Below are 13,575 nucleotides of genomic sequence, written 5' to 3'. Positions count from 1 at the left end.
TCAGTCCTGCCAATGAACACGCAGGACTGGTCTCCATTAGGATGGACTGGTTGGATTTCCTTGCAGTCCAAGGGACTTGCAAGAGTCTTCTCCAGCACCACAGTTCAAAAGCATTAATTCTTCGGTGCTCAGCTTTCTTTATAGTCCAGTTCTCACATCCATACATGACCACTGGAAAAACCATAGCCTTGACTAGACAGACCTTTGTTGGCAAAGTAATATCTCTGCTTTTTAATATGCCATCTAGGTTGGTCATAACTTTCCTTCCAAGGAGTAAGCGTCTTTTAATTTCATGGCTGCAATCACCATCTGCAGTGATTTTGGAGCCCCACAAAAATAACGTCTGACACTGTTTCCCCATCTATTTGCCATGAAGTGATGGGACCAGATGCCATGATCTTAGTTTTCTGAATGTCGAGCTTTAAGCCAACTTTTTCACTCTCCTCTTTCACTTTCATCTAGAGGCTTTTGAGTTCCTCTTCACTTTCTGCCATAAGGGTGGTGTCATCTGGATATCTGAGGTTATTGATATTTCTCCTGGCAATCTTGATTCCAGCTTGTGCTTCTTCCAGCCCAGCGTTTCTCATGATGTACTCTGCATATAAGTTAAATAAGCAAGGTGACAATATATAGCCTTGACGTACTCCTTTTACTATTTGAAACCAGTCTGTTGTTCCATGTCCAGTTCTATCTGTTGCTTCCTGACTTGCATATAGGTTTCTCAAGAGGCAGGTATCTCTATTTAACTACAAATACCCTCATGACATTGACCCTGGGCCCTTGCTCCTCTATTCTGGCCCGCCTCCATTTGGAAGCTTTACCTATTGCTGTGATTATCACACTATGGCAATTAACCCTTTCTCTTTTGGTCAGTAATGCATTTTGACATTTTTTTTGATCCATTCAGTGAATGTTTTTGAGAAACCACTGTATGCCAAGCACTCTAGTCATGGATATGCCTTAGAGTATATTCTTGAGGGAGGCAAATAAGGAAGCACATCATGATCTAACGGGGACTTAAAAAAAATTTTATTGGACTATAATTGATTTACAATGTTGTGTTAGTTTCAGGTATTCAGCAAAGTGAATCAATTATACGTATCTCCACTCTTTCTTAGATTCTTTTCCCATATAGGCCATTACAGAGTATTGAGTAGAGTGCCCTGTGCTATATAGTATGTCCTTACTATTTATCTATTTTATATTTAGTAATGTGTATTTGTCACTCCCAATCTCCCAATTTATTCCTCCTCTGCCATAACTATGTTTGTTTTCTACATCTGTGACTCTATTTCTGTTTTATAAATAAGTTCATTTATACCATTTTTTTTAAGATTCCACATATAAGCAATAATATATGATATTTGTCTTTCTCTGACTTACATCATTCAGTATGACAATCTCTAGGCCCATCCGTGTTGCTTCAAATGGCATTATTTCATTCTTTTTTTATGGCTAATAATCTATTTTATATGCATATATTCAGTTCTGTTCAGTCGCTCAGTCGTGTCCAACTCTTTGTGACCCATGAACTGCAGCAATCCAGTCCTCCTTGTCCATCACCAACTGCCAGAGTCTTCACAAACCCATGTCCATTGAGTTGGTGATGCCATCCAACCATCTCATCCTCTGTTGTCCCCTTCTCCTCCTGCCCTCAATCTTTCCCAGCATCAGGGTCTTTTCAAATGAGTTAGCTCTTCGCATCAGGTGACCAAAGTATTGGAGTTTCAGCTTCAACATCAGTCCTTCCAGTGAACACCCAAGACCAATCTCCTTTAGGATGGGCTGATTGGATCTCCTTGCAGTGCAAGGGACTCTCCAGAGTCTTCTCCAACACCACCGTTCAAAAGCATCAATTCTTTGGTGCTCAGCTTTCTTTATAGTCCAGCTCTCACATCCATACATGACTACTGGAAAATCCATAGCATTGACTAGATGGACCTTTGTTGACAAAGTAATATCTCTGCTTTTTAATATGCCATCTAGGTTGGTCATAACTTTCCTTCCAAGGAGTAAGCATCTTTTAATTTCATGGCTGCAATCACCATCTGCAGTGATTTTGGAGCCCAGAAAAATACTCAGCCAGTGTTTCCACTGTTTCCTCATCTATTTGCCATGAAGTGATGGTACCGGATGCCATGATCTTTGTTTTCTGAATGTTGAGCTTTAAGCCAACTTCTTCATTCTCCTCTTTCACTTTCATCAAGAGGCTCTTTAGTTCTCCTTTTCTGCCATAAGGGTGATGTCATCTGCATATCTGAGGTTATTGATATTTCTCCTGGCAATCTTGATTCCAGCTTGTGCTTCCTCTACATATATGTATATCACATCTTCTTTTTCCAGTCTTCTGTCAATGGACATTTAAGTTTCTTCCACATCCTGGCCATTGTATACAGTGCTGCAATGAGCATTGGAGTGGTGTATCTTTTCGAATTATTGTTTTCTCCAGAGATATGCCCCAGAGTGGGATTGCTGAATCATGTCTAACTATATTTTTAGTTTTAAAAGGAACTTCCATACTGTTCTCCATAGTGATTGTACCAATTTACATTGCAGTTGACAATACAGAGAGCTCCCTTTTCTCCACACCCTCTCTAGCATTAATTCTGAACAGTATGAAGTGACACCTCATTGTAGTTTTGATTTGAAGTTCTCTAATAATTATTGATATTGAGCATCTTTCATGTGCTTTTTGACCATCTGTATGTCTTCTTTAGAGAAATGTCTGTTTAGATCTTCTGCCCATTTTTTGATTGGCTTGTTTGTTTTTTTGATATTGAGCTGCATGGCTGTTTGTATAATTTGGAGATTAATCCCTTGTTGGTTGCTTTGTTTGTAAATATTTTCTCTCATTCCGAGGGTTGTCTTTTCATTTTGTTTATGATTTCCATTGCTGTGCAAAAGCTTTTAAGTTTAATTAGGTCCCATTTATTTATTTTTGTTTCTATTTTCACTACTTTAGGAGGTGGATCAAAAAAGATTTTGCTGTGATTTTTGTCAGAGTGTTCTGCCTATGTTTTTCCTAAGAGTTTTATAGTAATGGTGACTTAAGATAGCAGTATGTGAGAGATGTTAAAGGAGCGTCTGTAGAGGGGACTCAGTGTAGACAGGGCAAGAAAGTCTTCTTGCTTTGACTCATTGGCTTTTCCTCTGCTCAGCGCTCACTCATTTCTCACCTTGTCCTGATAACAACCTCTCACACAAGACCTTGTCTGAGCCAGTTAGGGCAGTCCATTCTGCTTTCTGTAATAACAGGTCCCAGGAATAGAAATATGACCTATTTGGGCCAATGAAGGCACTTCTCTGCAATTCTCGTGAAAGAATTCTCTTTTCTACTTGGTCCAGAGGCAGCTGCCTGCAGCCATATTGCCCCTACATGAAGAAAGCCTGTCTCTAAGGGGAAAAAATGAAGCTATTCTATTTGGGGAAGGGGCAGGGAAGTAAGGTCTGGAGCAGTCTGACAGCAAGTGTGTCATTAAAGTAGGGAGTGCCTGAGCCCAGCTCCATAGTGATCCTCTTTGTCAATGCATCCCTTTTTGTTTAAGTTTTTTCAGGTTTTAAGTTGGAAGGGTCAGAATTTAGTCCACTGCAACCGAAAAAGGTATGATTTAAATGTGTCCTAAAGTAGAGAGATAAAGGAGGTGGAGAAGAGCATTACAAAAAGGGAAGCCCTGTTGGAGAAACATTTTGGGGTGAGAGCATGCAAGGGAGTTTGAAGTGTTAATCTGAAGATAATAATGTTTTTAGATAAATGGGTTAATGACTATACTTAATACTGTATTGAACACTAGAAATACGCTGAGCGTAGATTTCAGGTATACTCATCACACACAAAAATGCTAAGTATGTGAGAGGATGTGTTAATCAGTTTGACTGTAGTAATCATTTCACTATGTAAATGTATATCAAATCATTGGCTAGTACACATTAATTATATTCAACTTTAATTATATATGTGTGTGTGTATATATATATGAAATCTGGCTTAGGCACCTTCATCTTGTTTCACTGGTGTCATTGGGAATGGCCTGGAGTGGAACAAAGCTGAAGGCAAGGAGAAAGGGTAACTTCTGTGGCAACCCAGTCAGAAGTAACAAAGACCTGAATTAAAGCAGTGGTCCTGGAGGCCGAGGAAGCGGATAGCTTTCAGAGAGGATAAAGACATAAAACTGCCAGGATCAGGTTACTGATGAGGGTGAGTAAGGGAGAGGGAGAGCCAAGGCCAGCTGTGGGTAGAAGAAGGTACCCTTGTGCTGAGAGGGGATCCCAGGAGGCAGAGAGGAAGATGGGAAGAGCTGAGGGAAGGTGAGGTGTCCACTGGAGCACCTGAGACTCAGACTGTCCTGTGTCACTGCCCGAAGAATCTTAATAAAACACTATTTTCAATATACTTCTTCATCTGTGGAAAGGTTGCACAGGGAGGATAGGTTTAGATTAGTTGTTCTTGAAGATTTCTTCAAGTGATTTTTTAAAAAAAAAGAATTGATTATATGTCACTGCCAAGGAATTTACACAAAAGTTTCAAATTCTAACCTCTCTGCCTGGCTTTTAGGCCTTCCATTTTAATTTGGGCCTCTGTGCCTCTCTAATGTTGTTTATTGCTGCTTCCTCAGCCACATTCTGCTCTAGGGAGAGCAGTGCCTCCTGGGCTCCTGTGGATGCTCATCCAGAATCCCCTGTACCATTTCTTTTACTCATCCACTGGCTGAGCTCAGCATATCCTCCCTTTTCTTCAGGGTGACTCCCTTCTCCATACTGTCCTCTGTATTGTAGCCCTTGGATATCTTCTCTGAACATCCACTTATCCTCAATTCTTACTGAGGAATGCAATCAATTATATGTTTTCTATTATTTAGAGCTCTAATTATTTTATGTATAGTTTGCTTAAGGGTTTTTGATGTCTGGAGCAGGGCTGGGTGAGTTGGAGGAGCATCATATAAGCTAGTTTATTTATATATGGCTTTCATCTCTGATGGAATTGTCTCGCCCTGACTTTGCCAAAATTACGTCAATACATCCTTAAGAGGTAGTTCAAATTTTTTGTCTCATCTAAGCCCCAGACTGAATTAGTCCTTCTCTTTCCATATGTATTATATGTGACGTGTATACTTTAATGGGTTTCCCTGGTGGCTCACATGGTAAGAATCCACCTGCAATGCAGGAGACTTGGGTTCAGTCCCTCATTTGGGAAGATCCCCTAGAGAAGGGAATGACTACCCACTCCAGTATTCTTGCCTGGAGAATCCCATGAAGAGAGGAGCATGCTGGGCTACTGTCCATGGGGTCACAAAGAGTCAGACATGACTGAGTGGACTTAGCAGAAGCACATGTACTCTGTAATGTATAACCTGTACTTAAGCATGCATATATAAATGTGTATCTATGAGCATGTCTCAGTTGTGTATCTCAGTCTAAACCAACATCTTCGATAATACATACAAGAGGCAAACAAGTTCATTTTAATATTCTTAAATAACCACACCCAGTGTAATTACTACTTGACCTTTGAGAAGATTTGTGCAGACAAGAGGATCTCATGTTTGTATCCATGGAATTCCATTAGCATGTTGCAACACAAGGATAGAAGGTTGAACTCATCCAGAGAATAAGCCCATCAGTTGACAGAAGGCAGGTGATAAGATCTCTCACCAGATTAAAAAGGGAAGGGCAGCAACTCATTAGGAAACACATAGATGTCTGCTTAATTACTTGAAAAATGTCTGAGCCAGTACATTTTATGACACCCAGAGGGTATAAACATGCCCATAAATTTAATTAATTTTCTTTCTTCTTTCATTGCACCTGTATGGCCTAAAGGAAAAGAAGTCTAATGAAACTACAATCAAGCACTTCTGCTGGACTTCCACAATTCATTTGGGCAATATTCAGAAAATGAAATACTGAATTTTCCATCAGTTTATGGGGAGAAATGTATTTGGAAAAATGCAGCCCAGCAGTGAAATTATACCTATGTCAAATTCTGATCAATGGCTCCCTCAGCTTTATTTCCAAAAAGAGTTTAAATCTCTTTATAGATGTATTAAAATATATTTAATACTCATAAATCTCTAAGGGGAAAATCAGCATGAGATATTATCATTTTCCTAGAGAAAAGCATTATATGAGAATGAGAGGCTTAGGAGTTGGTCAAACCTTCTGAGCAAGTAATCCCATTTGCTTTCTCTTACAGTAGCATAACCCACACATTTTTGTTAAAAATCTTTTAAGTCTGTTATATTATTATTTTATCAATTGCAGACTTAGTAGTAATAAGTATGCTTGAATACCTGTTATAATAATATTATATCACCTAATGAGTGTGCTATTTATCAGAGACTAGTACTTTCCATATCTTATCTTGAATCCTCATAACAACATTGCAAGGAAAGGATTATCCCTTTCAGAATGACTCCTTAAGAGATGCGGGACTTATTCAAGGTCACATAGCTAGTAAGTGTTGAAACTGGGATTCAAAACCAGGTCTTTTGGGCTCTAAAATCTGTGCTCATTTTAGTTTGTTATATGAACAGTAATGTCAAGTCATTTTTTTCCTTGTTAACTCAGTAACTCCAAACATACAAAAAGTCCATAGACAATACCCTGTTTTTGTAAAAGAATCTTGACATTATTGAGCTTTGAGTAGTGAATTATTTATTGGAGCTTCTGGACTTAGCCTGTTTTCTCAAGAGTTTAGAGAGAAAGACTCCAGCTGCATGTGATTCCATTTAACTTAATATATATTTCTCTATGTCAGTTTGTCCTTACAATAAGCAAGAAAGGGCTTCTTACGTATGTGGTGTAGAGGAAAGGGAAAGCAAAACATCGTATATCGAGCAGCTACCATGTGTCCATTATATGCTCAGCATTTGCATGTATTAACTCACTCAAAGCAAGTGGGTGATGGAAGTGACCATTGAGAGGCAATGCCCACTGGAAACACCTCAAGGTAGTTCTTCCACTTACCTTAGAATTCTGCTTTTAAAAGACACAGTGGAAAATGCCAAGCTTCACAGTCAAACATATTTTGGGATAATTTGAAAATTGCTATTAGATAAAAGTGAAATGAAATATTTTTATTTAGCTGTTATTTTTTCATGAAACACCATAGTTAGTGTTGTTTTCAATTTTAATCTCTTGTAAACTCATTGACTGTTAATGTTTAGTGGGCTCATAAACTAATTTGAATTGATCTGATTCTGCACAATCAAGCCCATTATACTTGTTTCAATTTTTTGCATCATGGCTCTAACATCTGGAAGCTATGAAAAGCACAGCAGCCTGTTTAAAGAGACTGCCACAAGAAATCATGTTAAAGGACATATTATTAAGACTTGGCTAACCATTGGCACTAAAGCTCCTACCATGCTTTCTCAGTTTCTGTATTTCACATTTCAGGGATGGAGCATGTGTGGAAGGCAGCTCCCAAAACCATACTTAGGAATTGCTTTTCCCCAAACACATTCTTTTCTAGGTACCTACTAAACCCTCCCTGCCTCTCATGCTCCCTCCCTTCACCTGGTTTATCTCCCCAGTGCTGTTACTAAGTTATCTGTCACTAGTTCCTCATTGACATTTTGGACCTAATTGGGTCTAGCTAACAAATTCCTGTGGCAGAGTCAGAAAAAACTTTCGTGTTCAAATTCTTCACCATCATGTAAGTCTCAGTATGACTCTATGCCTTTGTGTTTTCTCTAATAGTTATTCTTTGAAGAAGCTAGTAAACAAGTTATTCTGCCTTTGAAAGTGGGACATTTTTTAAAAGAGTCAGCCTGAAATTTTATATCATCCATGAAAGTGAAAATGTTAGTCGCTCAGTTGTGTCCGACTCTGCGACCCCATGGACTGTAGCCTGCCAGTCTCCTCTGTCCATGGAATTCTCCAGGCAAGAATACTGGAGTGGGCAGCCACTCCCTTCTCCAGGGGACCTTCCTGACCCAGGGATCGAACCTGGGTCTCCCATATTGCAGTCAGATTCTTTATGGTCTGAGCCGCCAGGGAAGCCCATGTCAGCCATAGCAAAGGGGAATTAAGATACCAAATTCATTCACCTTTTTGCATTCATTTTAAACCTTGATTTAGATTAAAATATGTTTTCATTTTTTGCCATTTAAAATATATCCTTGATATATAGTGTCAGCTTTTGTGGATATGCAGGGCTTATAGTTAGAGAGAATAGTCTTTGCAGTCTGACTGCATGCCCTGACTCTACCACTTAACTAGCAGTGTAACCTTGAGAAATTCTCAGCCTTCTTGGGCTGATTCCGCATTTGCCATACTATATTTCATAAGATTCCTGTGAACATTAAAAGAATTAGAATATTTGGCACAAGTGTGTGCTTAACAAATTTTATTTATTATTATGATGATGCATTTGCTAGTTCTTAAAATTCACAATCAAGTGCTATATTCCTGTTGTGGAAAGGAAAAAATACACAAAATGAGTAAAAGTGACATATATTTTCCTAGAGCCTACCACTAAGAGGCAATTTGTGTTACCACTTTCATCTGTTTTATTCCAGTTTCTAACAAACTCTTCCACTTATAATCAGTATTGTTGTTGTTGTTCAGTCGCTCAGTCGTGTCTGACTCTTTGCGACCTCGTGGACTGCAGCACACCAGGCTTCCCTGTCCATCACTATGTCCCGCAGCTTGCTCAAACTCATGTCCATTGAGTTGGTGATGCCTTCCGACTGTCTCGTCCTTTGTCGCCCACTTCTCCTCCTGCCTTCACTCTTTCCCAGCATCAGGGTCTTTCCAATGAGTCAGCTCTTCTCATCAGGTGGCCACAGTATTAGAGCTTTTTGGTTATTATCAGTGTAACCTTGAGCAAATCACTTAACTTCTCTAAACCGTGGTTACCATGTCAGTAAAATGAGGATGATTATATCACCTACTCCAAAGGACTGTTGTGATGATTAACTGAGATATCACATGTGTTTACATGCTTAGCTGGGTACTTGGCCTGTGTTTACATTGAAACACATGAAGTACTAATATTCACCATATTTGGCCCATGGAAAAGACAATTTCATTCAGTTCAGCCTGATGTGAAGAGTTCTGTATAGAGCTTTTATGATAATGCTCTGCAGGGTTGTGATGATACACAAACGGGGAGGCCACAATCCTATAGGCAAGAGAAAATATTCACTTAAAATCAAACTAACAAGCAAACATTTCTAATGTAAAACTGGTGTGTGCCCTCACATTGGCATATGTTTAGTGCAGATGATGGCAGTGAAGGTAGACCACACTGTCTGAAAAGATTCAGGGCAGCTATATGGCAAAGGTGACAGCTGAGCCAGACTGAGAAATGCCTAGGGTCTAAACCTACCAAAATGCAAGGAAAGGGCATTTTAGGTAGAGAAAACATTTGGAGCAAAGAAAGAGCAGTAGCTGCAGACACAGTGTGCCATTGGTTTGGTCAGAACATAAGGTGTGTGAGGATTGGAGGTCCTCCCTGAACACAGTACCATGCTCTTGGCTGGCACCTGGTATACACTGGAGCTGTTCACCATTTGTCGGGTCAAGTATCCAACAGCTTTCTATTAACTGATAGCCATTAAGTAATTGGGGATGAAGAATGTTGTAGTGATGAAAGCCAGTAGAAGTAACCTAATTTAGAGGAGAGCATAAGAATTTGGGCAGATTCCATCTAGGGCCTGAGTCTGGGGAATGAGAAGTCCAGTGGTACTTTTTGGAATAGGAGCAAAGGAAGTGATGGATGAGAAAGGGTGATTATCAGAATTCATTTTGGGGCACACCAATTTGTAGTCTAGTAGGAAGCTCAAAGTTTAGTCCTGGAGCTCAGAAAGAAACTGAAGATGTGAGATGGGCTTTAATTTCATTTTAAGAGAAGGGACTCTTGAGCCAATGCTTTTCTAAATTTAGTCAACTTTGGAATAACCTAGAAATGATGTTACAAGGCACATTTCTGGGTCTTATCTCTCCAGATTCAGATCAATAGGGTATGTTTGGAGGGGAACCGAAGAATATGCATTTTGAAAAATTAGCTTAAATTACTCCACTGTGACTTTGAGCAAGTAATTTATTCTGAAGTTTCAGTTTTTGCCCATATTAAATGGGAAAAATATCTAACTTTGATATTTGGTATTCTCGCCTCATTTTGGTAGAAATAAGGAGAGACAGTGCAAGGAAAGCAGCTTGTGATGCAGGTGGCTCGTAAGTAGGTTGTCAATTGGAAATTTTGGTGTGGGGGTGGGGGTGCAGAGACACAGGGAGGCGTGTAAATTGAAGTAAAGAGTTTCTAGGAAAAAGTATGGTCATCACTGTATCTTGTGTGATATTGCAAGTTGATCAAAAAAGGAGAAAATGAGAAAAGGCTGCTGAATTTAACAAGTGGAAGTCATAGCTGAGAATTGTATATGTGGACAAGAGACTAGGGAGTGAGGAGACTGGGAGCAGGGTAATGAGTATCCTTTGGGCTTCCCAGGTGGCTCGGTGGTAAAGAATCCACCTGACAAGCAGGAGACATGGGTTTGATCCCTGGGTTGGGAAGATCCCCTTGAGAAGGAAATGGCAAACCCACTCCAGAATTCTTGCCTGGAGAATCAGCATGGACAGAAGAGCCTGGAGGGTACAGTCCATGGGGTCACAGTCAGACATGACTTAGAGACTAAACAGCAACTGAATGTCCTTTACTTGTTCAAGTACATAAGACTATTTAATGATATGGAAAAACACTAGCTGTGTTCTCTTTAGTAAGATACAGTATAAATCAGAATGACCCTATGTTTTTTCTAAAAACATTTGTATACACACATAAAGAGTAGATGGATATATTCTAAAATGTTGTATAGGTTATATCTAGGTAGTTGCATTAGGGTGATAATTTCATCCTTTTGCTTAACTATATTCGCTAACTTTTTGATAATTGACATATTGGTTATAACAAAAATAAAATAGTAAACAGTGTTCTTTTTAACATTTAATAATTTTTTATTTATTTAATTTTGGCTGCACCAGGTCTTTGTTCCTGCATGGGCTTTCTCTAGTTGTGGTAAGCAGAGGCTACTCTCTAGTTGGAATACACGGGCTTCTCATTGTGATGGTTCCTCTTGTTATGTATCATGGGCTCTAGTATGCTCAGGCTTCAGAAATTGCAGTTTGCAGGTTTAGAGCATGGGCTCAGTAATTGTGGCACACAGGCTTAGCTGCCCTGTGGCGTAAACATTGTTCTTGCATGATGTGGATGACCAAGAAAGATTAGTATCTCTGATGGTAACGGGACTAAAATAAAGGGCTTTATTTTTTATTTTTAAAAATCATAGAACATTTTTGTTTGCTTGTTATACAAGGTAGAGGCAGAGTGAGGTGTGGATAAAATCCAGGAAGAATCAATTTGGGATTGTGTCAGATTAAGGAGTGAGCCCTTGGAATGGGGAAGGTGTCAGTTTATGAAAGAATGGGGAGAAAATTGATGAAAATAATGATGACAACTTGTGGAATAAAGGTAATACTTACATGGGAATTTTGAAAACGTTAGTTGCTTTGAGATGCTTTTATTAGAGAAAAAAAGCTATGGATTTGATCCCTAATGGGATAGTTAACTTCTTCCCACTTCTATAGGCTAAATAGTTTTAATGTTAGCCTTCTGTTTTATAAAAAGATGCCTAGGGTAGCAAGGGATGACATATAAGAGAATTCATGGATCTCTGAAAATGTATTGGCATCGTGCCAGGAAATGCTCATGGGTATGCGTTTGCCAATTCTGACACAGCACCCAACCTTACCTGAATATCTGTTTGAGAGTATAAAACCCTAAATTAAGGCTTATGTTCTGCAGATTTCTCTCCTTGAAAAGGACTGTCATCATAGGTTTGTTTAGGAACATCCGAGAAACACATTTTCAAGAAAACTGATGCTTATCAGGACACTTACATGCATTGGTCATTAATTTCTAAGTCTGGTAATTTAGGACACATCTCCAAAGTAATGAGTCTTAGTTTCCCGGACACCAGGTTGTCTCACCCTCTCTGCACAGTGAACTCTTCAAGAGGATGGTGAAGCACAGTCCCCTGAGTTGTTTGGGTAGCTTCTGTGGTCAGATATCTGTTGGTTCCTAAAGATTTTACTAAAAAGGATTTGATTCAGTTTCCCTGCCTAGAATGCTGCAGTTTTGAATGCTCCCTACTGGGTTACTGTCTTCTTTTTCTTCTGAGGTATTTCATGGTATTTAACAGAATTTACAGGATTGCAGTATGTTCATTTAATTATGAAAGAATAACAAGAAATTAAATTGCATCTTAGTTCACATTCTGGTACTAAGACAGCAATCCATTGCACTTAAAAATATGGATGTGTGTGTCAGAAAGAATCTAGTTTGAGACCCACCTCTGCAAATTATTAGCTCTGAGACTCAAAGGCTGAGTTTCTCATCTGTTGAATGATAGTCACTTTCCTTATAAGGTTAGAGTGGGTACTAAATGGATAATGCATGTTTATCAATCAGTACAGTATCTAGCATATATATATATATATATATATATATATATATATATATATGGCTTTCCCAGTGGCTCAGATGGTAAAGAATCTGCCTGCAATGCAGGAAACCTGGGTTCGATCCCTGGGTCGGAAAGATTCCCTGGAGAAGGGAAAATGGATAATGTGTGTTTATCAATCAGTGTAATATCTAGCATATAATAATATGTTTAATAAATGTTGTCTACTGCTACTGTTACTCTTAGTCTGCATATCCAGAGAATATCTCTAAAAAAAGTAAAAGATTGTCCCAAGGGGAAACACTTATTTATTATTAGACCAAAGTATAAGGTTTAAATGTGATGTAACTGAAGACTTAGCAGTTCCTTTTCAGTGGTGAAAGATTCTGGATAAGAGCTTGACTAGGAAGGGGCTCTCAAGACGGTTCTAGGATCAGCAGATATCATCGTAGGCTATCACAGGATATTTCTATCCATCTCATAGGTCAGAGGCAGGTGAGAAGCTCCTGCTCACAGGACAAAGAAATACGGAGTGAAAAATTTAAAAATCAGTAAAGAAAACTTGCCTATATTCACTGATAGATTCTCTATGAAAAATATATAGATATGTCTGTGCAAGCCTTTTAGAGAGTTAAGACAACATGGATTGAGGCTTCACACATGGTTTTGGAATTAAACAGATCTAGGTTTGAATCCCAGCTAAATCACATTACTAGCTCTGAGCATGATACTATGTAAACCATAGCTTCCTCCTTTTGATGGAATTAATTCAGATGCTGAAAGCAAATTAGCAGAGAGCATGGCATGAGGTAAGTAATCAATATGTTCGTCATATTTTTCTGTATATGGAAAATATGACGTTGGTGTGTATCCAGGCAGACAAAATCTTTCTATCCCAAGGAAATTCTCATGTGTATCCAGGTAAAACTGAGAATTTGTTTTCTAATCCTCCATTACTCTGTTGATCTAGAAATTTTGAATAATCCAGAGCTTTTTTTTTAAAACTAGAAACCCTCCTAAATAATTAACGTTTTAATTGCCCAAATAGCCACCAGCCAGAACCACAGACTAAAGAAGTATAGGTGAAAGGCTGTAGAGACCATGCTTGTTGGGA

At 38.9% G+C, this 13,575-nt stretch overlaps 1 protein-coding gene and 1 long non-coding RNA gene across 2 annotated transcripts in view; both read left to right on the top strand.

The window, feature by feature from the left end:
* NTNG1 (netrin G1) overlaps window positions 1-13,575 on the top strand; it is a 364,680-nt gene that overhangs the window by 70,654 nt on the left and 280,451 nt on the right. The gene's annotated exons all lie outside the window — the stretch shown is intronic.
* The window catches only part of LOC129655038 (uncharacterized), a 100,375-nt gene continuing 94,363 nt past the window's right edge, over window positions 7,564-13,575 (top strand). Inside the window, exon 1 of the long non-coding RNA XR_008715718.1 lies at window positions 7,564-7,654. This is a non-coding gene — a long non-coding RNA (uncharacterized LOC129655038). The remainder of the gene's footprint in view (window positions 7,655-13,575) is intronic.

This window comes from Bubalus kerabau, chromosome 6 (assembly GCF_029407905.1).
Source record: "Bubalus kerabau isolate K-KA32 ecotype Philippines breed swamp buffalo chromosome 6, PCC_UOA_SB_1v2, whole genome shotgun sequence".
In the NCBI taxonomy this organism is placed as follows: Eukaryota; Metazoa; Chordata; class Mammalia; order Artiodactyla; family Bovidae; genus Bubalus; species Bubalus kerabau.
The sequence above is the reverse complement of the archived record's forward strand: the minus strand, read 5'-3'. Positions and strand labels throughout refer to the sequence as shown.